At 44.0% G+C, this 22,258-nt stretch overlaps 1 protein-coding gene and 1 long non-coding RNA gene across 4 annotated transcripts in view; one reads left to right on the top strand and one right to left on the bottom strand.

Moving 5' to 3' along the window:
• Positions 1 to 846: 846 nt before the first annotated feature.
• LOC122174165 (uncharacterized) lies at positions 847 to 12,851 on the bottom strand. Of its 2 annotated transcripts, XR_006175595.2 has the most exons (3): positions 8,031 to 12,851; positions 2,451 to 2,579; positions 847 to 1,763 (listed from the first exon to the last, which is right to left on the bottom strand). It is a non-coding gene; the product is annotated as an uncharacterized LOC122174165 (long non-coding RNA). The 2 variants fall into 2 exon arrangements; XR_010597839.1 differs by having other exon boundaries at positions 847 to 2,579.
• ZC3H12C (zinc finger CCCH-type containing 12C) overlaps positions 6,633 to 22,258 on the top strand; it is a 58,140-nt gene continuing 42,514 nt past the window's right edge. Inside the window, exons 1-3 of one of the 2 annotated variants that reach the window (XM_042855101.2) lie at positions 6,633 to 6,927; positions 7,713 to 7,844; positions 20,187 to 20,313. The gene's annotated coding sequence lies outside the window, so the exon portion shown is untranslated. The remainder of the gene's footprint in view (positions 6,928 to 7,712; positions 7,845 to 20,186; positions 20,314 to 22,258) is intronic. The other variant, XM_042855098.2, reaches the window with a different exon arrangement.

Below are 22,258 nucleotides of genomic sequence, written 5' to 3'. Positions count from 1 at the left end.
TCTTCAGACAAGAGTGAGAAGCTTTTCCCTGCAGCGACTTGGGGTCTTGGGCGGGGAGGAATGGCGCGGCTGGCTCGGGGCTCCTCCAAGCAGGTGGCGGGGGGAGGCTTGGGGCTTCTGCTGGCCCAGGACTCCTCCAGCCAAGGGGTGGGGGGTGCTCAGGACTTCTCCAGGTGGAGGAGGGCATGCTTGGGGCTCTGGCTTCAGGGGTGGGGCATGGATGGAAGGAGCAGACCCAGGAACTAGCCTCCCCTAGTGGGGGCTCCACACGCCCCCATGTTCTGGGCGTCTGGGTGAGAGGGCACAGCAATCAGTCTATAGCCACAGGGCGGTGCAGAGCAAACAGTCTATTGCCCCTAAGCCTCCTGGCTGGGGCAGACAGTAGCAATTGGGGAATCAGCCTCTGGAGCAGGGAAGAACAGCAATCAATCAGTCTATAGCCCCTGGGTGGGGCAGAACAAACACACAGTTTATGGTCCCTTAGCCCTCCGGCTGGGACCGAGAGCAAACAGCAGCCATGTCTAGTGGTCTGTGGTAGGGAAACCCAGCCCCTCCTGCTCTGCTGGGTTCCAACCTAAGGTCATATGTAGCCAGGGACTTCCCCACTAAGGGTTTTTAGGCATCGGCTTCTGCTACATCCCCTGGGTCACTTCCTGCCACAAGTTGCATCCCAGGCATCTCTTTGGCTAGCAGCATCTTGGCATCCCCATTGTTACATGTTCTCAGTAACAGTGGCCAGGTTCTAGGACTGGCGTTCTAGTATCTATCACCTGGGGAGTAAATAAATCCACCCACCTCCCGGCAAGTATGTAACAGATTTAAAGAAAGACAGAGAGAGGTGTATGCTTCAAAAACAAACAGGGAATTTATTAGGGAAAGCTAACAATGTTTGGGAAAGGGAAAGAATAAAACACGATAAACCATGAAAAAGCAATGTGGTTGCCCCAAAAGATGGGTGTGAAGCCCAGCCCCCCCTCCCCCCGACCTTGGCAATTAACTATAACTAAAAGGTAAAACAAAGAAAAAAACCCAGTAACTGTACTGTCTCTAGGAGTCTGGAAATCAGCAACTGATGTTGAGTATCTGTCATTGAAGCTAGAGATCGTAGGATCCTGGACCTACAATTCTCTCACCGGACTGGCGTGCCCAGAGATAGGAGGAGCTCAGGACCTTTTATGGCCGAACCAGGAACACAGCAGTGCTAGAGAACCGGGAACGGGTAGGTTGGCTCAGGTGTTTGATGCCTTTGCAGATCGATAATGTGGATCAGGAACCATAGAAGGAATCCTCCGAAGCCCACGCAAACAAGACAGGTATCTGGCTGCCTCTTCAATGGACAGCCTGGCTGACACGGAGCACTGTTCTTAAATAGCCTGCGTGGCGCGAAAGTTCCAGGCTGAGTTGGTTTGAACCAGTCTCTCGGTGACCATTGCTTTATGCATTCTATTACTAAATATTAAACATTATAACATAACCACTAATGTGTATTGAACGCAAACACAAACATAACACCTAGAAACCATGTTACACCATCAGTCTCTGCAGTCGGCGAGTTGTCCATAGCATAGTTCGGGTCCATGGGCTCTGGCACATGGAGCATCACTGGCTCCTCTGGAGAAGCCTGCAGTACACATCCTTCCTCCTCTGCAGGCAGCCCCGACTGACCTGGCTGCCTCCTTTTATCTCTCTCTTACATCTGGAGCACGCACAGCAGGGGAAAAGGGGCGTGGCCTCCTGGGCCCACAGTGCGGGATTGGTACACCCTGTCACAGAGGCACCAAACTAGGATCAGGAGACCAGGGTTAAATTCCTGACTATCACAGACTTCCTGTGAGATCTTAGGTAAATCACTTAATCTCTCTGTTCCTGAGCTCCTCATGTATAAAATGAGGATGATAACACTTCCTTTCTCCCACCCTTTGTCTGTCCTATTTATCTAGACTGTAAACTCTTCAGGATGGAGACTGTCTCTTAATGTGTGTATATATTATTCCTAAAACATTGGGGCCTCAATCTTGGTTGGGGCCCTCTATGCACTACTGCAATATAAGACAGTGAAATAACAGAACTGTGCTTCAGAGTTGCTATATTTTTTTCAGAACTACTCAAAATCCGCCTGTTAAGTATTCATGCTCTAATGGCCAAAACCCATTCTGTACATTCTGGCTTGTTTGTAATATTATCTCTGCCTATGCCACTACTTCCTCTGTTGTGCTTTATGGTTCTAGATAAATGATTAATAAAAATATGATAGATATCAATTTCCATAAGTGGAGAAACTATTTAGAAACAAAATTGACTGAGGAAGCTCATATTGAAAAAGGAAAAACCAAAAAAGGAAAAACAGAAAAGTCCTATAGAATACCTATACAAGTCCAACCTCAATGGAAAAATATTGCTTGTGGATTGGCAACAATTCAAGAGTAAGGCCTAACAATGCTGTTTTTTACCAGAGTGGTCCTCCTTTGTATTCATTCACTGAGGCTCTGCTACTGCAGCGATTTTCATGCAGGCAGTCCCCTGCATCCACACAGAGATCGTTGCTGGACTGGGACCTAACAAGAGCCAAGTTCTTCTCACTGTGGACAAAAGAATAATTAAAGTCATACTGGGAAATAAGAACAAGGGCTCTAATAAGACTGTATATGTGTTCATTTAATTACTCATGCCGCAAGTAACTCAAGGACGGAAAGTATTTACAACCCTTTAAGAACCATTGGCTCAATCTGTCTACTGCTGCCAGTTCTGCAGCATTTATATGGACTTCTCTACGAAGGCTAGGATTTTCAGAAGAGCCGAAGAAAGTTAGGTCTCTAAATCCCATTGTATCTGGGTACCTAACTCCTTTAAGCACCTTTAAAAATCTCAGACTGGGTTTAATTTGGCTTCTCCTGCTGAGGACTCCAAACCCTGAGGAAAGTTCTCATTTCTTCTCCCTCTTTCACGTAGCAGTGGCTCCTAGTAGAGACAGCTAAGCTAGTTCTCCTGCATTCCATCTGCTTTTACAGGCCTCTAATTCCTTATTTACAATTAATTAGCTCACAAGCAGCTGGAAAAAAGAAGACCCAAGATCCTGTGACCCACCAGCTCTCCAGGGACCAGCAGTGGTACAAGGGCAACAGACTGCAAACCTCTGAAATATAAATTTCATCATAATGCACTTTCCCCCCCAGTATGTTATCCATCATATGTATATGGCTGTGATAATGAAGACTGCAGCACTTGTGGAACATGTCATAAGAGGGAAAATGTATTTTACCATAGATATTGACTGGAGATAGATTGTGATCCATCCCAAGTCTTCATAGTACATAGTCTGTCACACTCCGGTGGCCAGACAAAAAAGATAAGGGCATTTTGTCAGGATGATAAAGATTTCACATTCCTACACAGGCATTTGGTAGAATAAGTTGAATTGTGGACAAAGTTTACAAGGTTAGCTTCGTCTCTGCTCGAAGTCTGACTATCTCTTCATAGTTTTTAATACTGAAATATTTGTCAGTGACAACCACATAAACATGTTAAAGGCTATGAGTGACAATAATTTATACCATATATTTTGCACATGCTCAGTCTAGTGGTGAGCTGTGATCTCAAAATTAAAGATTCATTCATACAATCTGACAGCCTTCCTGGCATTAAGCCACATCTAGCGACATTCAGGAGCAGACACAGTAGGATGGTGAAAAGGAACAGACTACTTTGTTGCCACAAATGCAAAAAGAAGGTGGGAGGAATAGTTGTCTAGTAATGAGAGCACGGGACTGGAGTCAGGATTTCTGGGCTCTGTTTCCAGCTCTCTCACAGACTCACTTTGTGATATTTGGCAAAATGCTTAAGATCTCAGAGCTTCATTCCCCATCTATACAAATAGACACAATGCTACTTACCTCCCTCACAGGAGTGTTGTGAAGCTTAATTAACACATACAAACACTGGAGATCTTCAAATGAAAATATTATTACCAGTCATAACATTTGGAAGGCAGTAGGGCAGCAGCTCTCAACCTTTTCCTTTCTGAGCCCCCCGCCCAACATGCTATAAAAATTCCACGGTCCACCTGTGCCACAACTGTTTTTCTGCATATCCAGTAGCTTACAAGCCAGGGCTGGCGTTAGGGTGCAGCAGGCAGGGCAATTGCCTGGGGCCCCACACCACAGGGCTCGGGCTTCGGTTTTCTGCCCTGCCAGCAAGTCTAATGGCGGCCCTGCTCTCTGATTTATTTTGGCAGACCCCTGGAAACCTGCTCGTGACCTCCCAAGGGCCTCTGGTTGAGAACTTCTACACTAGAAAATACCAGGAGAAACTTACTGATGGCAACTCATTTTGTAGGCTCAAAGTCGATGCGAAGTACTGATCTAATCACTTGTGGTTGAAGCGCCTAACCATCTAGTCCAAACTAGCTAAGGATACCACATATTAACTGGGATTAACTTCCACTTTGTTTTCAAAAATTTTCAGCACATTGCCTCATCCAACAGCAGGAGAGGTTTCTAAGAAGTTTAAGATTTTAGCATTTTATTTATTACAAGTCAGCTGTTCATATGGCTTTGGTGCTACCTAGCCCCACTTTCACCCTAGAATATGATTTTTTGAAATTATTAGTGATATTGTTGTCCCTTGAGTTAGTTCCTTTCCATAGCCAATTGATCAGCATTAAATTTCTGAATGAAACTATGTTGATATTTCTGGGTAAAAGTCATCTCAGAAGGCAGATATCATACTGGATCTGTTGGCTCCAAGTAACATGGACAGATGCACCATATTGTGCATCTACGTGCAGCAATGACACCATAATCAAAAACAAATGGAGCCCCCAGAAGAGTGTTGCTACTTCTTATCAGCATGTGGATCAATCCATCCCAATGATAAAATATCTCATTTCTTTAGTTGTTACCTGAGAGCTAACATTGGATCAAAGTTTATATTCCTGAGTGTTATTCAGTGTTGGAAGTCAGCGGCAACAACAAGAAACTAAATGAGAGTGAATCCTATGTTCCAGCTATCAGGTGAAAAGCTATGTTGTTGCTAGGTCTAGTCTAGTGGTTCTCAAACTTTTTTTTTTCGCAGACCACTTGAAAATTGATGAGGGTCTCAGCGGACCACTTAACGATCTTTCCAAATGTTGTTTGTACTGGTAGCTATCTATTGTAAAGCGCTTTGGATAAAAGTGCTATATAAAAAAACCTTAATAATAATTAATTAATAATAATTAACATGTTTTTGTTCTACAAATAAAAGCACACAACTCATATTTTAATATGAGTAGTCTTACTCATGGATGTGCCCTCTCTCCCCAGCCACGGCAGCCCCCGAGCTGGGGCTGGGAAGGAGGGCTGTCTGTCCCTGGCAGCCGCAGCCCTGGAGCTGGGGATAGTCACCTCTTTCTCTGGCCACTGCAGCCCTGCACATCCCAAATTCCCCCCACCCCCTCTTCTTACTACACTGCCCCCTCCCATCTACCCCCTATTCCCCCCAAGGCCACCACCTCACCTTACATGTGCGTCTTCTCCAGGGTCAAGGCACCTAATTAGTGTAGCCATGCCTGCATGGCTTCACTAATTAGGTGGGTGGCCCTTCATTCTCTCATGTGCGGCCACCCAGGCGCACACCTTAGAGGCAACTATCCACGGACCACCTGAATGGAGCTCGCAGACCACTGGTGGCCCATGGGCCACAGTTTGAGAACTTCTGGTCTAGTCAACATGTTAAGGCCCCACACAGTTAAAAATGGTTTAGTCTTGCAATATAGATCCTGACAAACCATTTTTACCATGTTTCAGAGTAGCAGCCGTGTTAGTCTGTATCCGCAAAAAGAACAGGAGTACTTGTGGCACCTTAGAGACTAACAAATTTATTAGAGCATAAGCTTTCATTTTTACCATATTCCTGAATTGTGGTATGCTCTTCTTTAGCCTTGGTACGCTAGGGATTTAACTCTCCCCCCCCCCCCCCCCACACACTTTTGCTACCACTAATTCGGTTATACTGACATTAGTAATGTTGGGAGCGCTACAGTAGATTTCTCACTGTTTTTTGGCAACTGTTTTAAACACTGTGCTAATCAGATTTGCTCAGAACTGGCAGTTGAACATGTGGTTGCAGCGGCTGGATTTTTTTTGTTAAAATGTCCCAGTATAGACAAGTCTGATTTAACAGTTCTGCTTCGTTTGTGCTACAAGCCTGAAGTGTCTGGGTACTGTGTTGTAATCAACACATTAACTTTTCACAATCTAAACTGTCTGGCTCTTTCCTGTACAACGGGGGCTACAGCCCTGGCATATTACCAGCACCGGTGTCGTTATTTCGGCACCAAACAAGTGTTTGCAGTCCTGTTTTTTTGCTGCTAGAGTTAAATTGGGCAAATGTGGTTCCATCACCTCCATGCCTATCCCAAGCTCAGCCTCTCTCCTTTAGCAGTTTTTTTTTTTTTTTAACGTAGACCGCTACTAGTTAACTTGTTGTATAGATAAGATTTCAGCAGAAAACCCGGGCTCTCTCTCATCAGGCGAGAGAGTTCCAGGGCAAGGGAGGGGAGCAGCAGCTCCCTAGGACGATCCCTGAGGGCTCCTCCTGTCTCCCCTTGGTTTCCAATTTCAATTTTTAGTGATCTCCAGCAGCAGGTGCTGGTTTCCAACCCAGCCTCCCTCCAGCAGGAGAAGGAGGCGGCGGCTTGCTTGGCGCTGCCAGAGGAGAGGAGCACTAAGCACAGGCTTCCTCTTTCAGCGCGTCTGTCTCCCAAGCAGCTCCTGCCATGAACAGGGGAGGAAGTGAAATGCAGCAGCCCCAGCGATGCTAGGGCAGAAGCAGGCGTCTCGCCCCAGGGTTACGTGAAGTCGGCTCCCCCAGCCAGCATCACAGCGAGCCGAGCCAAGGGGCCCCGAAGCGGTGGCTCGGGACGTGCTGCTGCAAGGAGCCTGCGAGCAGGTTGTGGAGCAACAGATTCGTTCCGTTGGGCAGCGGTGGGACGGAGCGGGAGGGATCCAGCTAGCTCCCGGGGCAGAGACCCGGGTAACGGAGCGGGCGGCGACCGCGGAGGGGTGGAGCTGGCGGGGGTAGGAATTAGGGGCGCAGGGAGCGTGTAGCCCGGACCGGGACCCGAGGGGGATCAGGGAGCTAGCGGGAGGGAGACGTAGCCGGGACAGGGCGCTGGGGTGGGGGCGTAGCCGGGGCAGAAGAAGAAGGAGGAGGGGGCAGGGAGATGGAAGGCACTAGGGGGCGTAGTCGGGGCAGGGCGCTGGGGTGGGAGCAGGCAGTGGGGTATAGCCAGGGCAGGGAGCTGGGGTATAGCCAGGGCCGCGGGAACTGGGGCACAGCAAGGGCAGGGGGAGCTAGGAGGAACTGGGGGACGTGGGCTGGACAGGGCGCTGGGGTGGGAGCAAGAGTTGGGGTTGTAGCCCGGCCGGGCAGGGAGCGGGGGGGGGGGGGTAGCCGGGGCAGGAGAAGCTGTGGGGTGTAGCTAGGCCAGGGAGTTCGGGGGGAATAAGGGGACGGCGGCAGCTGGGGGATGTAGCCAGGACCGGGGGCAGGGAGCTGGGCCGTGGTAACTGTGGCGCGGCGTGGGCGCCTCCCCGGCGTGTCCTGTGGCCATGGCGGCGGCCGGAGAGTTTCCGCTCCGCGCTGCGGGGTCTGGAGACGGAGGCAGCGGGGCCGGGTCGGGTCGGCGTGTGACCTAAAGGTGGCCCCGGGGCTGCTGCCCGCTTTGTTTCCAGGCCTTGGCTGCCGGTGGCTCCTCGAGGTCGCGTTGGTGAGATCACCGGGCTAGCGGCGCGCCGAGCGGCCGAGTTGAATGCCGGGCGGCTGCCGCTGTGAGGCGAGGCGGATGCTCCGTGGTTTCATGCGAGGTAAGAGACCCGGTACCTGCCGAGCCCCGCTGACACCGAGCCGCCCCCCCGAACAGCCCGGTCCCTCCTCTATCCCCTCTCCCCATTTCACCGGGCAGCCCCTCTAGCCTCCTATCCCTTCTCCCTGTCCCCTCTCGCCACATCCCGCAAGCACCCCGCTCCAATTAATCCCTTTCCCCAACACACCCTCTTGCCTCAATCCACCAAATGCCTCTTTCAGTCCAGCCAGTCACTCCAAGGTGGGGGAGGTAATATCTTTTATTGGACCAACTTCTGTTGGCGAAAGAGACACGCTTTCGAGTTACACAGACCTCTTCAGAAGCTGGTCCAGTAAAATATATTACCTCACCTACCTTGTCTCTCTGAGATCCTGGGACCCACAGGACTACAACACCACTCCAAAAACAAGCCGCTTCAAAGTCTTCTCCAGAGACATTCCAAATCCAGCCTCTTCCTTCCCCCCCCCCCCACCCAAAATAACATATTTTAGCTTTTGTTAATTATCTCTACTCTTGTCCATATTTATGAAGATAGCATGTGTAATCCAAGGGCTGGCGAGAGTTGTGCTGTGTTCTTTAGGAAAGGGTTGTATTTTAGGATTGGAAAGACTGTGATACCATAAAACTTCCACTGTTTCAGGGACACAGACCTATGGCTTGGGGAACAGGAGATCTGTGATGAGACAACTGTTCCCCTATTATGTTGACTTCTGAAAGACTTCCTCCATTTGCCTGTCCATTTTCCTTTTCCTTGCTTGTGATCGAACACCTCTTGCAGGGTGACTAGACAGCAAGTGTGAAAAATCGGGATGGGGGTGGGCGGTATATAGGAGCCTATATAAGAAAAAGACCCCAAAATCGGGACGGTCCCTATAAAATCAGGACATCTGGTCACCCTACCTCTTGTGACATGGGAAGAAGCCTTTTGACTCACTTGCATGCATAATGGTGTTTGATCAGTTCCTTTCAGGTAGTCAGTTTAAACTGCTTCACTTTCTTAGGTGTACCATGGTGGAAATATTTGTTTAAAGTCAAGAGCAGTTGACTTTGTGTAGCCAATAATTATTTACTATTCAGATAATTCTTTAAAACTGTTTCTGTAACTCTGTGTTCAGAGGTCATAGAAACAGTTATATTAAGGGGCATGTTTAACTTAATATATAGCCAATTTAAGGAGGAATTTAAAAATAGTTTCATGTGCAAAACTTGTCCTAGAGTTCCCCCTTTGCTGGTTATTATGGTTTTGAATACACTTCTCAGTATTTAACAGACAAAATAATTCATTCCCACATTGCTAGGTGAAAATGTCACAAATAGGGAAAACAAGGAAACTCCCTATACCAAAAACGCTATTACGTACACTAAACAAATTTTTTTTTTTTTTTTTGGGCCAATCATAGGTGTTATTTGTAACGGGTCTGAAAAATTTTCAACTAGCAAGTGTGGGGTTTTTTTTAGAAAATTGTTTGTACCTTTAATGTAAAAAGTTTTCATCCTCTTCTGTTGTCTAAATTTAGACTTAATTTTGCAAACACCTGTGAGAAATTTTATGCATATGCAACAATGTTTGTAGGATTTAAGTTCTAAATTGTGAACTCTTTGGGATAGGGGCCTGTTTTATGCTGTGTTTGTATAGCACCTAGCACAGTGGAGCCCGAATCCTATTTGGGGCCTTTGAGCACTTCTATACAAATAATTTTGGTACAATCCAAGAATATTTTGTTCAAGATCACTCCTGATTGTTAGTTTCAGCGGCGGGGGGGACGGGACCCACAGCTCTGAGTAGTGCCTCACATTTAGTGACCAGCGAAGGTCACTAATGTCAACTTTGACTGTATATTCTGAAGATGAGTGTTTAGAAGTTTAACACCGCCTTCTGATCTAGAAAGAAACTAAGCCATTCATGTACCTCTGGGTTTTCAAAGTAACATGTTGCTCCCTTTCCAATATATCTGTTAAACACTTACTGGCAGGGATTGTCTATATCAGTGGCTCTCAACCAGGTTCCATTCAGTTTACTGGAACATTAGTTAATACTTACTGAATTTAGTATATATAGCTGCAATGCAAGAGCACATTTCTCTAGATGTACTTGGTGAAGTCTTCCTTGAAGTGGATAGTAGTGAATGGATATTGAAAGCAATGCTATTTTATTACCAGTTTGCTATGTCAACATTCAGTAACTTTACAGCTGCTTTAGTTATGTAGGATAGTGGAAGCACTTCTTAAATTAGGCTAAAAGGACATCAGTCACATGGAAATTTCATAATTTGGCATGCATTGTCCCAGTATGCTATCAGTCTCCTGTATTCAGATTGCTTGTGAGTTTTTAGAAAAATACCACACATCTTGATTAAAAAAAAAAAAAAAAAAAATCAGATGGAATTTTCCTAGGGTGTAAAAGTTGGAGAATCAGATGGTATTTTAGGTATGTCATTTTCAAAAAACTGATTGAGCATAGGTATTATCCAGGACTTTGCTCATCTGTTTGTGGAGACTGGTGTTTATGCACAGATGGAGTCTCAGAATATTGGGCTGAGTATGGGGTGGGCCGTCATTACGCGCGGCTCATGAGACGCCTAATGGTCTCAGACACTATCCGTTGGTCCCGGGACATCTACATCGAGCACATCACCGGCCACCGCCAATACCGAGAGTGAGCCGGGGAGACCTCGTGCACCCACACACACCCCCTGCTGGACCCTATCCCCTGAGCCCTAGACCCACCAAACCTAGCTGAATCCCGCCACGTGAGGGTCACCCCATCCCCATTACCCAGCCCGCTTACTTATACCCATGACTGTCTCTACTTCCCGTATGGGTGTTAGACCCTCACCGCTTATCGACTGTTTCCTGATCCCGCCCACCGGTTACCCACCCCTCATTGGGGACATTGCAGTCTGTATATACTATGTGTGCTGCCCAGCCCCAAAACACCAACATACCCCTATACTCTGTATGTTACCCCCAATGACCAATAACTAATGCTTCAAATTTTCTGTATAGTTTATTTTTTTAAATATTCTCTAATAAAATTTAAATCTGTTGGAATGATTTAATTACTAACTTTACTGGATGGATCTGTGCTTTAAAAATATCAAGCAGTGATAGTCCAGAGACTCTTTTTGCTGCTCAAGGAGAACTAGATTTTTGATACTGGTTAACCTTGAAAGTGTTAGAGGTTCAGTTTGGTTCTGATGCGCACCCAACATTTTTTGTTTATTCAGAATGTAACTCTCTCAGTTACATAAACTTGAGTTGTAAATCTCATGAGACTAAGCTTTTTTTGAGAGAGATTTCTGGTAGTCCCTCTTCCAGTTGAAAATACACCTCTACCCCGATATAATGCTGTCCTCGGGAGCCAAAAAATCTTACCACATTATAGGTGAAACCGCGTTATATCAAACTTGTTTTGATCCACCTGAGTGCGCAGCCCCACCCCCCCTCACCCTGAGCACTGCTTTACCGCGTTATATTCGAATTTGTGTTATATCGGGTCGCGTTATATCGGGATAGAGATGTATCCCCAACAATGAAATGAAGACAAGCAATGCAAAAGCAATGAAAGTGAATTAAGAAAAAAATTTAAAAAAAAAATCAGACAAGAAGTTTAGTTTGGGTAAGATCTTTTTTTAGCCAACATAGCTTGCCTGTAAACAGCCCAGCAATTCATAGATTTAGGCCAAAAGGGATTTGGGTTCTAGTTTAACTTCCTGCATTACATAGATCATAGAACTTCACCCAGTAATTCTTCCATCAGGCCAATAACTTCTTGTTGAGTTAGAATTTCATCCTTTTTAGAAACATATCCAATCTTTATTTGAAGACTTCTAGTGATAGTTATTCCAATGCTCTGGCCATTGGATCTCATTAGGCCTTTGTCTTCTAGATTATAGAGTTCCTATTATTCATATCTCTTTAAGTATATTTTAGCTATTAAAAAATTCTTTGATATGCACTAGTGGGAACGGGAGAGAGATAATGGTTACTCAGAGAAATGCTAGTAAATTTAGGATATTTGGGCACAGGAGTCATTGTACACAGAGCCAGATTCAGGTTTGGGGCCTTAGATAAAGCAAATGCCTCATAGATTATCTTAAATACTCTTTTATGGGATAGTGTTGAACGCACTCTGAGATAACTTGATCTTCGGTGTTGAATATTCACTTGCTATATCTTTATACTTGTATTGTGGTAGCACTTAAAGACCCAGTCAGGATCAGGGTTTGTATACACGTTATACAAACACATAAAACATAGTCCTATCCCAGACAGTTTACAGTCCAGATAGACAAGACAGAACATAAGCAAACTGTCGAAAGGTATTTCTTGTTACCTGACCAGGTGCCCAGCACTACCCTCTTGGATCCCACTGAAACTTGAAGATCTTGCCAGTGAACAGTAACTTATAGTCATTGGGAACTAAAGTTGCTGATAGAGCTAGGAAAAGCAGCATATGGACGCCTAGCCATTGTCCATCATTAGGAGAGAGTAGACAATTATACAAACACTCAGTTCTGTACCCTTATATAAGGTTCAAGGTACAATAAGAGTTTTGAGTGTCATTTGTAAAAGAATAATGGAAGATGTTTAGTCTTTGAAAATTTTATTGACTAGTCATGCTTAAGATGCTTCCTGTCTACAATCATTCTAAGTATTTCATATAAATACATTGCTTTTACTATAGATCTGGAGCGAGAAACCCAGGATTTGTACCAGCCATTCTGGCTGTGTTATATGGTTTCAAAGAATTGGTATTTGTTTTCTCTGTTTATAAGTTGCATATTAAAAGTAGCATATGAACAGAATACTGTGGGAGACACAAGCAAAAAGTGAGGCAGTCTCTCAGACCTCCTCGCCCCAATCCTCAATTGCTTTCATTAACTAAGAATAATTGATTCTTAAAGAGAAGTCCACTCTTTCTAGGGTAACAAAAATGCAAAATAAAAAACATTTTAAACAAGCACTTCCTTTGCATAGTATTCCATACTGGGTCATTGGCTCTTTCAAAGGGTGCCCAAAACAAACAAACAACACTTAAAATTCTCAGTATTGGGTTGTGGAGGGAAGCATCCTCCCAAAATGCCACCCTTGGGCCCCAGATAAGTACCAGTTCCCAAACCCTGTATATCTTCTTGGCCGATGCTGTCTCTTCTATTTGATCCCAAGGTTCTTCATTCTCTCCAGATCCCCTCACAAACAATATCAGATTCTACGCTTTCCCTTCTCTGGCCAGGTATCTATGTTGATTTTTCCACAGTCCTTACCTAGCATACCTACTCTTTCCACAACTTCCACCTTGTGAAATATGATAGCTACTTGTATATGCTGCTTCATTCTCCCTGGAATTCTTTGCTGTAGAGCAGGGATTGGCAATCTTTGGCACATGGCCCACCAGGGAAATCCTCTGGTGGGCTGGGATGGTTTGTTTACCTGCAGCGTCTGCAGGGTTGGCTGATTGCAGCTCCCACTGGCCGTGGTTCGCCGTTCCAGGCCAATGGGGGCTGCAGGAAGTGGCATGGGCCAAAGGATGTGCTGGCCACTGCTTCCTGCAGCCCCCATTGGCCTGTAACAGTGAACCGCGGCCAGTGGGAGCTGCAACCCCGCGGACGTTGCAGGTAAACAAACCGTCCCGGCCCACCAGTGGATTTCCCTGACTGTCCACATGCCAAAGGTTGCCGATCCCTGCTGTAGAGGCTTAGAGCTCACATGCCCTAGAAAATACAGCTCCCAGAATGCCCGTGTTTTGGGCTGACATAGTGACGACAATTTTTAACATAAGAATGGCCATATTGGGTTCATACCAAAGGTTCATCTAGCCCAGTATCCTGTCTTCCAACAGTGGGCAATGCCAGGTGCTTCAGAGGCAATGAACAGAACAGATAATCATCAAGCAATCCATCCCCTGTCGCCCATTCCCAGCTTTTGGATCTGGACCCATTTTAAAGGGCCAGCATATCCTGATACAACTTCTGGAAGATATTGCAAACTTAATAGAATATGTTCCTTCTCCAAACTGTTATTTTTTTCTTGAGGTAGGATAGAGAGGAAATTAAATCAATTGTAAACAGCAAATGTGATGAGTTCAAAAGCGAATAGAGTTGGGGCAGGCATTATAGAGGTAGGTTTGTTTTGTTTTGTTTTCGTTTGTTTTGTGGACAGTATTTTGAGGGGAATCAGCTAGAAGAAAGTCATACCCAAGGAGATATGTCAATCCTTATTGAAATATACAGCAATGTCTTGTGCTTTGAAGGGAAGGGTTTAGGATGGAATTGAAAGTCACAAATAAGTGCTGGGGATTGTAGGAGTTAGTGAAGTTGGAGACATGGTGCTGCCTGACAAAGGAATATGGCATAAGTTATTGTAAATATGTGAAAAGAATTCCACATGGAAGCTCTACAGATGTCATAGGTAGACAGAGATCAGAGGCTGGCTAAACTCCATTAGCCTTTTTGACATGTTAGCCGAGGCCAAAATTGGTTGTCAGTATGGTGGTTCTGAAATATCTGTTCTCCTATGCCATCCTCCCAGATCACTTTAGTTCACATATGAACTGTGATTGATGAGGTGCAAGGGTTGGAAGTTAAAGCACCAGCAATAGGTCACACACGATCTCACTGCTCGTGAGATAATATTTTGAAACTTTGATTTGGTGAAAACTTTTATTTTACGGTAGCATTACCCAAATCCCAAACTGATGAACTTTGCAGTGGCAAACCTATGTTGGGTCTGACAAAAATAGTGTCTTCTCTGGCCAGTTCCTCTTGATGAGGTAGAAGGAATGTTGACCTTTCACCTCAACCCATGTACCTCAAGGCTAACAAAATCTAGCAGAGAAGAACTGGATTCATTTTTGGTTGAGATGCTAGCTTCTACCATAGGAGTTGTCATATGCCTTTTGTTGCACTACTTCTGCTAGCATAGACAGCTGGTATCAACACATCCATTCTTTCACTCTGCCAGGCAGCTAATCTTGCTCTAGGAACTAGCAGTTCCTTGACTGTCTGTAAATATCACTCTTGAGCCATCAAGTTGTCCAGCCTGTCAAACGCCAAGCATAGTTGCATGGCTGCATCTCCAAGGAAAAGAGATCCCTGAAAACCACTTTGAGTATTTTCTCAGAGATCCCCAACTTGTCTAGGATGGCAGATCTGATCATCCTCATAGTTGTGGTAGCATCCTCTCCCAGGGCCTGATATGCCATCTCTCCTTCTCCCCTCAAAAAGGAATTGATTGAATACCTAAGATGATGATGACTCCTGCCCTGCAATAGCCACCTTCTGTAAATGACCAAATATGCCTCTGGAAATAGTTCCATCTCTGACTAGGAAACAGTTGAGATTTACAAACACCCAGGGCACTGCACCTTGTTTTGCAAGTCTATATAGCAGCTGCTCCTGGAATTGCTGCTGCCATTCTTGTTGAACTGCCAACTGGGCTTTTGCCATTGTTGCTGAACTGTAAGTTGGATGACTTACTGTTTCTGGGACTGCCATTGCTGTTCCTGGTAAACTGCAGTCTGGACTTCTTGAAAATGCTTCTGGGCAAAGCCTATGCTTGTTGCTCAGAGACTGAAATCTGAGCTTTCTGCTTCAGCTGTTGTTCCACCAGCCACTTATCTTTTTTTTTTTTTCTCTTTATACATTTTATTGTGGAGGTTGTGTGAAAAATTCCACAACTTCTGGTACTAGATGTAAGCTGATGGATTCCTCACCCTGCTCCAACAAAATGCTGCACACAACTTGTACAAAGTCAAGAGTTATCTGCTAGCTGGTATTTTGATTTGTAACCAAAAGCAATTCAAATTAAACAACCTAAACCGTCTCCTCAAATTTGGCTGCTGTAGCTTTCCTTCCTTATGGCTGACCCCAGCTTTCTTTTGAAAGGGGAAGTCCTATGTCTCTTACTCAGGGTGGAATTTGACAAACCACACCTGCTCAGTGAATTAAGGAATTAACCTGCAGGGTTCTAATGCCTGCCTACAGTGTGGGACTGTAGGAGAATCCTACCACCCTTCTACAAGACCTATCCAAAAATAGTTACACCCTTGCTTTTGTAAGGTAATAAATACTTAGTTCCAGACTGCAGGCCTCAAGACTGCACAGACTTTTAGGGTCAGTTTTCTTAAAGCTGTTTACTTCTTCTAGGCAATGGCTTTAGCGAGGCTTTGTTAGTGGCTGGACTATCTCATTAAATTCCAGATACCAACATGGTACAGATTGGGCATATTGTGTTTCCCTGGTCTGTAGAGCAAGAAGAAACCTTGTATAAGCCACTGGTGCTACAAGTAGTTTAACTTCATCTATTTATCCTTCTTCCTGTTCACTTAGCACTTGCACAGGCTGTTAAATTGTTTACCTGCAGCTAGGTGAACTCAGCAAGGTGCTAACATTTTTCATTTCTTCGAGATTGTAAAAGAAAACAATTTTCATTCTGATCTTTAAACCAAAAAGTTTCCACTGAACACTGTAAGTAAGTATTGATACATCAACTAAAATGAGAGCAGTTATGTGGAAAGTAATCTTGCATTTAATGATAGATATTAAAATTTTATGTTGCTAAGAACGTTAATATATCTGAATGTTAATAACTTTGCAGTTTCTGAACTGCAAATTCAGACATGTCACGTGCATTTGTCATTGTCAGAAGATTTAACTGCATGACAAGTTTGAACTTTTAAAAGTAAGACATTTGAGTTTAGAGCAAAAAAGTGTGAAATATTATTCTTAAGGAGAAACATACTCTGTTCACAGCCCTAGAACTCAATCTGCTTGTCCATTTTTTTAAAATAAAAATTCTCATTAGGCTGAGACTGACTAATCATAAGAAAATTCAACCCTAAAAGAATCTGAGAATTTTAAAGTTGGAAAAAAATAGAGCAATCAGGTGGTGGTGGTAGGGTTTCTTATGATGTACTAGATTATTTTCAAAAATAAAAGAATAAAATTCTTTATCTTAGAAATATCAGGAATGTCAAGTCTGATCCTGACTTACTTTCCTTGAGGACTTCTTGGAGGTCTCTTTGTATTCTATGGATATAGTAAATCCAAACAAAATCTGTAGCTAAATGATGGCTAGATACATTGTCAAATGTATTTTTAAAGGCTCAGTATACTTATTTCTTTATTTTGATTTAGAACTAAGTGGTGGGGAGCAGGGAGGGAGGTGAAGAGAAACCCACTTAATACCAGATCTAGGTGCCTGCCATACTTTTAAAGTTACATTAACAAGTCCCAGCACCTTCCCAAAAATAATGAACCAGAGAAAACAATCAAAATTAGACATCCTGACAGTACCTTACCACACCCCCAAATTTCCATTTGATTGGGCTTCTCTCTCTCCCCAAAAGTCTGGGTAAAAAGATGAACTTTGCTGCACGCTCTGGCTATTTCACTCCAAGGGAGGGAGTAAATTTCAAAGTTGGAAGCCTCTCATGGAGAATCCATTGCTGGAAGCTGTCTCTGAGGAAACTCCAGCCCAAGCTGACAACTGTGACAGTATGACTTGGGCAGAAAGGTGGTGTCTCAAAGAGGCAGGACCAAAGCCATTTAGGACATTATAAGGGCAAACCAATACTTTAATCTCCAACCAGAAACCCTGGAGCACTGGTGTCATGTACTTCTGGCAAGACGCATCACCTAGTAAGCAGGTGGCTGCATTAGAACCAAAAGACTCTGGAACTTTCCGCACGCTGCAGCAGCATCCACATAGAAGTTATTGCATGGCATTCTGGTGTGCTGTAGAGTTACATCCTGGCATGTTGTGCAGTAGCTTGCTGTGTAGACAAGCCCTAATATTTTCTGTCACATTCATTTCTGGCTTTTTTTAAAGGGATAGTTCTCCAGCACAGATGAGCCCGGTAGCCGTAATATAGTATAATGGATGTTATGTAGGGCAATGGTTCTCAAAGCCGGTCCACCACTTGTTCAGGGAAAGCCCCTGGCGGGCCGGGTCGGTTTGTTTACCTGCCGCGTCCGCAGGTTCAGCCAATCGCAGCTCCCACTGGCCGCGGTTCGCCTCTCCAGGCCAATGGGGGCTGCAGGAAGGGCAACCAGCACATCCCTCAGCCTGCGCCACTTCCCGCAGCCCCCATTGGCCTGGAGCGGCGAACTGCAGCCAGTGGGAGCTGTGATTGGCCAAACCTGCGGACACGGCAGGTAAACAAACCGGCCCGGCCCGCCAGGGGCTTTCCCTGAACAAGCGGGGGACTGGCTTGGATACCCTACATCAGTGGTTCTTAAGCTCTTTTAAATTGTTGTTTAAATAATGAGAATGCTCTCTCACATAACCATGTTGATTTTTCTTCTGACAGAACAGTTTGAATAAAAGCATTCTGTTAAGCATGTCAGTTATACTCTATACAGTTGTAGATATTGGCTAGTCGCCCAATATTGTCACAAGGAAAGTTAATTACAGACACTTCATGTGGAGAAAGTATACAGATTGTCCATGTGATTCATTCTGAACAAAGGAAAAGATCAGCATCTAACATTCATCAATGAAAATACATTTTCTAGTACGAGTGGTGTTTTGAAGTGTAAAAAGACACTTACTCTTAAGCAGTAAGGCCAATTGTAAAGCAGCACAACAATAAACAATTTCTTTAACCAAATATATTCGGGCAGTGCTCTGATACACACCTTTCTATGTGATGATCTTCAAATACATAGAGAAGTTTGCTCTACTGTTAGCTATTGAGTGACGATTCTCTCAGATATCTGGATTAGTGTTTTGTTAAATTTTGTGTTGGAAAATAACCAGTTAAAATATGGGAATCTGAATAAATATTTATTTTTATGAAGTGTAACAATGAGGTGTTGTGTGCCATTTAGTTTATTTTTGTCCTTCAAGGGGACGTATTAGTTTGAAATTTGATCAATTAAAAACAATGAGTTAAAAGTTGTTTTACCTGCCTTTGAGTCCCACTGACAACTTTTAAGTTTCACTGTAACATTTGCCTGTGTTTAAAAAAAAAAAAAAAAAAAAAAAAAAAAACCTCTCCCTTGCCATTGTGTGAAAGACTCATACAAGCAGGGGATGCTGCCTGATCAGGCCCGGATACTCACAGGTGGACTCTTGTGCCCACACGAAGCCCTACTGTAGTTAAGAGAGCTCTCTGTGGGCACAAGGATCTACCTGTGCAGGTTCAATTACAGGCTCAAGACCTAAATAACTAAACAGTGGAAATGGTAAAACCAACTATACACCAAGAGTACAAAGTAAACTAAAAGGGAGAACTTTTTCCTCTAATCTCTTTCAGTTATTGTAATTTAGGCATTATTCCTATAAATAGGAGGTAAGAATTTTCAGGCTGCGGTTTTTAAAAGTTGACTGTGTCCCTTTAAATAAATACAGTGGTTGTGGAGGATTATTTTTTCTAACGATTAAAACAACGTACTTTGGTTCAGTTGAAATGAAATCCCTTGTTTCAGAGGTTATGTTCCGTTTCACTTCAATATGGCTACTGTTACTTAGTGGTTTCATTGCAACATTTTGGGTGAAATTCTGGCCCCATTGTGGTCATTGGGAGTTTTGCCATTAGGTATGTCTGAGCCGGAGCTGAAATTGTAATTTCCAACCTGGGTAGACACACATATGATAGCTTTAATTGAGCTATCCTGCTAAAAATAGCAGTGGTGGGACAGGCTAGCTGCCCTGAGTACAATCCCATCTGAGACTCTAGGAACATACTTGGATGTTTAGCTTGTCCAATTGCCTGTGCTGCTGCGGCTGTTTTTAGCAGGCTAGCTTGATCAGACCTAGCATGTATCTGTCTACCACAGCTGGAAATTAAATCTCCAGCTGCAGTGTAGATTTACCCATGGATTTCAGTGGAGCTGGATTTCACCATTTAATTCTTATTCTGAATCTTTTTCATGCCGTCAGATATTGCTTAGGGCATGAGCAAGCCTCTGCCGTTCCTTCCTATCTTGGGCCACTCTTTGCATGTCCTCTATGTTAAGTCCCATGATTTTTCCCTCTGTGAATAGTGTTTGATGGGGGAATTTTTTTCAGTCAGATCCTTGTGCATATTCCTTTAGTTGCTGTGACTCAGCTGGGAAGGGGGATTACAGGAATGCACATGGTGGTTCAACAGTGAATATCATGGGAGGTCTTAAATGAAAGCCAGGGTCATAATGGTCATTAATATCATTGTGAAGTATATGTACAGATACTATGTAAGGAGGGGTGTGTGTGTGTGTGTGTTAAAGTTTATATCAAGGCAGAGTTGACAAGCATCTAGGATGAGTGCAGATGAAGGATTATAAAAATTTCAGAAAGGAACTAAGAGAGATAGAAACACAATAGGGGAGGAGAACCTTATTTTGGATATACTTCAAAGGTTTGCTGGACTGTGTTTGGGGAACAAAGATGACATCCCATCATCCTGCACCTAGCCAGTAAGCAGGCAATGCGTTTACATTCATCGCACACAGCCTTGGTTGAAACACTGCAGAGGACATTTTGGGGTGAGATACATTTCTTAATTTAACAGGCTAACCTCCATCTTAAGTTTAGTCTCTAGAAAGTGTTATATTTGTATATGTAACTTTTTTGTTTCCATTATCATCACCCACTATCTCTTGAATCTTTGATGATAACCTTGTTGTTTTCACTATAAATCAGTGGTTATTTACCTTTACTGCAGCCTGCACCCCTTTGGTTCTCAAAATATGTTCTCACACCCTTTATCAAAAATCGTTGAAGTAGGTCAGTTCTTTAAACCTAGATATATTTTTGTTTGTATATTACACTAATCATTAAAAAATGTATAATGTTAATAAATACATAGGTTTGATGAAACAAAGTAGTTGTACTTACGTGCCTGTGCTTAATTTGGCATGTCTTGCACCCCCAGAAAGGGCATCTCGCACCCCCAGGGGGTGCATGCACCCCAGGTTAAGAATCACTGCTATAAATAGATCTTGGTGCTGGGTATTAAGCCAGATGCTGATCCTGAGTTGAATCATACAAGCTGGTGTGTACACTGTTCCCTTGGGGACAGCACGCCTGACATTTCTGTGAATGTTCAGTGGATAAGGGGCTAGACACTAAAGGGAAACTCTTCAAAGGGGCTCAGGGACGGGTGCATTTATTGTTAACCTACAAAGCAAAGTGAGGGTAGGTCTACACTTACCGCCGGGTCCGCCGGTAAGCAGTCGATCTTCTGGGATCGATTTATCGTGTCTTGTCTAGACGCGATAAATCAATCCCGGAAGTGCTCGCCGTTGATGCCGGTACTCCAGCTCGGCGAGAGGAGTACGCGGCATCGACGGGGGAGCCTGCCTGCCGCGTCTGGACCCGCGGTAAGTTCAAACTAAGGTACTTCGAATTCAGCTACGTTATTAACGTAGCTGAATTTGTGTACCTTAGTTCGAAATGGGGGGTTAGTGTGGACCAGGCCTAAGAGCTGACAGTCCTGAGGAGAGTGCTTGGCTGGCGAACAGGCTGGTGGTGTGCGAGCTGACACCCAGTTAAGCAAAGGCAAATCTCCCTCTCACTGGAGGCAGGGCAATAACAAGGTGACTCAGTCCTGGATACCCGCAGAGCCATCACAGCTGCCCAACAGAATGTCTGCCATGGCAAACGCTGGCTTCATTCTTCATATATGTCCCAGATGTTTTCGTCGTCTTTTCTGGATATCTTTAGAAATAAGGGGTTGTAGAACTCTGACAATTCTTGGGCATTTTCTGCAAACTATTCCATTTAATACCTAGTATTTTCCTGTGGCATTTGCTTTTTGAAGGCATTCATACATGCTTAAGTATATCTTTGGATTTTCAGCTTTCAAATTCATATATTAAGATGGAAATAAAATGCGAATTAAAGATGTGTAGTTTTGTCTTCAGATTGGTCATTTAAAATTTTTTACAAATCTTGTTTAAACGGGTGAATGCAGCTGCCACCTTGCCAATTCATGACATAATTTCTTTCTGGATATCTCCATTGGTTTGTACATTACTGCCAATGTACTCACTCCTTGTAATGTTTGAGTTTGGGAGCTATTGGGATTCTCATTAGATTTGTTTTTTCATAACTCATTATTAATCCTGTCTTTTTTGCAATGCTGGACTGTCTTTTGGTCTTTGTTTTCTTGTTAGTTTAGATGTCATTTAGAAAGCAGCAAAATCTATATCTTTCAGTGTTCTATTGTGGAACCAAGTGACGTCTGTGTTGTATTGTTCTACACTTTTTCACATAGTGAAATCAATGACATTGCCAAACAGGAGCGGTGAGAGAATGCATCCTTGTTTGACACGAATATCTCTAATAAATGATTCACACAAGTCTATATAACTGTGCAAGGTGCACCTTGATATAAAGCCTTGATGATGTTAATTATTTTTGTTGGCAAAACTTCAAGATGTTCCAGAGTGATGTAGGCTGTCAAATGCTTTCTTAACATTTTCTTAC

This window comes from Chrysemys picta, chromosome 1 (assembly GCF_011386835.1).
Source record: "Chrysemys picta bellii isolate R12L10 chromosome 1, ASM1138683v2, whole genome shotgun sequence".
NCBI lineage: Eukaryota > Metazoa > Chordata > Testudines > Emydidae > Chrysemys > Chrysemys picta.
This window is presented reverse-complemented; position numbering and strand designations above follow the sequence as displayed.